The sequence below is a fragment of the Lactuca serriola genome, chromosome 5, assembly GCF_051521515.1.
Source record: "Lactuca serriola cultivar US96UC23 chromosome 5, Lser_US96UC23_V15, whole genome shotgun sequence".
Lineage (NCBI taxonomy): Eukaryota > Viridiplantae > Streptophyta > Magnoliopsida > Asterales > Asteraceae > Lactuca > Lactuca serriola.
The window spans coordinates 334061423-334065001 of NC_136412.1; positions in this window are offsets into that span (position 1 = coordinate 334061423).

Genomic DNA, 3579 nt, shown 5'->3' on the forward strand with positions numbered 1-3579 from the left:
GAGAGGCTCGCACACGGACTTAAGGAGCTTAAATAGTGAGCCAACCCTAAAAATTAGGGTTTTGGTACTCAACACACTACGTTGGGCGTAGTCTTTTGTACGCTAGGCGTACATCTCAATCACCCGCGTTTCACTTATCCAACACTACGTTGGGCGTACTCACGTGCATGAATCCTTGCATGCATGGGACTGTCATGCAAAATATTTCAATTAGGGACCAAAACTGCCAATAACTTCAAAATACCATAACTCCTTCGTCCTAGGTCCGTTTCCAATGAACCTTATGTTCACGAAAAGGTGGCGAGAAGCCCTACGCTCCCAACAGCACACCCAAGCCTTAAAACATCCCGAACAAAACCAAAAATCTATAAAATACCAAGATACCCAATTACAATCATACCCTTGGCTGCGAAGACACACTCGAATACTTAGATCACTTATATCATGGCCACTACATCCAAAATGGGCTAAATCCTTCCTTTCTCGAAGCCCTAAGCCTCCTGACCACTGATGAATGGGCCACAGACCCAGGCAACAGAGCAAATCTGAAACCGAGTGTTACATTTTTCTGGGTTACTCAACCAACAAAGTTTCATACCGGGTTCTCATATGGCCTACAAGACTAATAGTCAAAAGCATTGATGTTAAATTTGATGACTATTACGTTCACAACACTACTCCTTCAACAGAAACAAAGTTCATATTGGAAAGTGATATTCCAACCTCATCGGGTTCGTTAAACACAGTTGAAGTGAACTATGATGACCTCTTCGATTCCGCAGAGACAACTCACCTTTTAGAAATTTTGGTGTCTCCGGTAACCCAACAACAACATGCAAAAGTATTCTAGACCACTCCTGTCTAAAGGAACATCATACAATACTTCCACCTCAACAGTTAAGGGGGAAAGATCAGCTCCTTTGTAAGTAACAACCATCGTGGTTCCGGTACTAGAGGATACTGCTCCAAACCTACCCACTGAGCAACCAATAAATCAAATGTATCTGAAGACTCTGAGGATGAAGAAGTTGAAAACATTGATACATGAACAGATCCACAGATTATTAATCACTCTTCAGTCTAGGGGGAACCGACGTTACTGGCTCAAAGGGAACCATCATCAATTCAAGGGGAACTCTCATCTACAATACAGGGGGAACTTCCATTACCTACCGCAGAGACCATTTCTACCGAATTTCCCATTCCAACAATCCAAGATTCATCTGCGGGCTGTTCATACATCGAAGGGGAACTACCTTCATCAAGAAGACCCGAAGAGTCCTTAGACGTAGAGGATATTCCTTCAACCACAGCCGCAAACCATCAATAGTCTCGTCTACACATTTGGACAAAAGATCGTCCACCGGGTCAAATCATCTGCAACCCGTCTTTAGGTATTCAAACTCATTCGACCGATGATTTAAATAAGTTTCAACATTCATGTCATCCATCGAGCCTAGAACAACAAAAGAAGCACTTATGGAGCCTGATTGGGTCAATGCAATGCAAGAGGAACTTGCTGAGTTTGAACGAAATAAAGTTTGGATATTGGTACCAAGGCCAAAAGGTCACACTATTTTCAGTACTAGATGGGTTTACAAAAACAAGTTAGATGAATCAGGTGCGGTGGTACGAAACAAAGCACTTTTAGTTGCAAATGGGTATAGTCAACTTGAAAACATCATGGTCGTGTCGTGGTGGCTAACCAAAAAAATTGTGTGTCAACCCACCACCGGATTGTGGCCTTTATCTTGCCGCTCCATGGTCAAATTCCAAAACACCTTAATGGGTTAAGCACTTAATCCTTAATCTCCATTGCTCAGAAGCTCAGATCTGACCCTTCTTAAGGTCTTAATGGATAAAGTTTCCAACTTTATCCACTAGGAAATTCCAATAAGTCAAGATCTAGAAACCTAATTTATTAATGGATTCACCAAGTTCACGTTCACCCAATGTTATGGTTCTCTTGCTGAGATTCTGGAATTCTCGAGCAGGCGAGAGATTGAGATATAGACCCACATGAGGGAACATTGTCAGGCTCTGGTCCAATCCCAGCCTGTAGCGAAACGATTCAAGTCCACCAGCCGGAGTTCGGGAGCCGTTGATGGGAGGTGCATATCTTTTGTATGTCAGGGGTGTGGCGAGGAGGGCCATTTTGGTAGAGACTACAGGCGGAGTGCGCAAGTTTGTTTCCATTGCAGCCAGGAAGACCACATCAGAGCTCGTTGTTCTTTTCTCGTTTTTAGTGAGGTTCTGGGTCCTACACCCTTAGCTTGTAAGTTACCCGAGGTCGTCACAAGGCAGCCGGAGTCCCGAGGACCATGACTTGAGGTGGCAGTTCTTCTATTTAGCGATTATGGTGGTATTGGTATTCATCTGTAGTTTCTGTTTGTGTTTCAATTCAGTTGTAATCTTGGATAATCAGTTAAATGGAATTATCATTAGTATTCATCTTTAATTTCTGTTTGTGTTCTTCTATTTAAATTGATTTCTTGTTATAAATGGATTAGTCATTTTCCCCTCGGTTGTATGCGCATTGAAAATTATGAATGCTGTGAGGATTCAGATTCTCTTATATATCAGGATATTAGTAGATGGGATCAAGTGGTGGAGTTCAACTTAGTCTGAGTATTGAAGGATTGTGAAGTTGTCACACTATAGCATATCTCAAGTGGGGGGAGAGTGAACCTCGTAGTGTGAAGACCTTGTGCCAAGGTTCGGCTCTCAGTCAAATTTCTCCAGGTTAAAGATTTATGCACAACTTCTGACTCTTCCATTTTCGCTTTAAGATCATCGTTAATTGTTGGATTTCCTTTCGATTCGTATCAATTTTAGTTGTGATAGCATAATATGTAGGGTGTGCTTGTGCTTTGGACTCTAGGGTGTTAGCAACCCAGGTCGAGGGATTTGATGAGGGTTTCCTTGTATGTTCTTCTTTGATTGGGGCTTGGAGGTCTCAATCGCAGCCCGAAGACCTGGTAGGATCAGTTAAGCCTTGTTGAGTCGAGTGTTGTTATTGGTTAGTGGATCAAGGGTAGGCCCGAGTGCTATTGATTGGTTAGCGGATCGGGGGTGGGCCCGAGTGTTGTTGATTGGTTAGCGGATCGGGGGTAGGCCCGAGTGTTGTTGATTGGTTAGTGGATCGGGAGTAGGCTCGAGTGTTGTTGGTTGGTTAGTGAATCAAGGGTAAACCGAGTGTTATTGTCGATTAGTGGATCAGGGGTAAGCCTAAATGTTGTCAGTAGTCGGTTATGCAAGGTTGTAGGAGCATGGTCTAGTTGTGTATGTGATCGTTGAGATTCCTTATGTAGGTGCTTTTCATGAGGGGTTAGTATAGCGGCAGTGGGCCGAGTAGATCTAGGACCGATCAAATCTACGGATTTTGGTCAGCATAATTGAGAGGATGGTTTGGCCTTATCTGTTGTGTCTTGTAAGGATTTCTCACTAATGTGTCAGCGTGTGAGGTTGGAAGCTATGATGTGAGGTGAGGTTCCTACATCGGACATTAATGAGAAATGCAAGGTAGGGAGACCTTGGTCGGGTTAGGTTAGCAGTCTTGTGTAGTATGAGTGTCAGCGA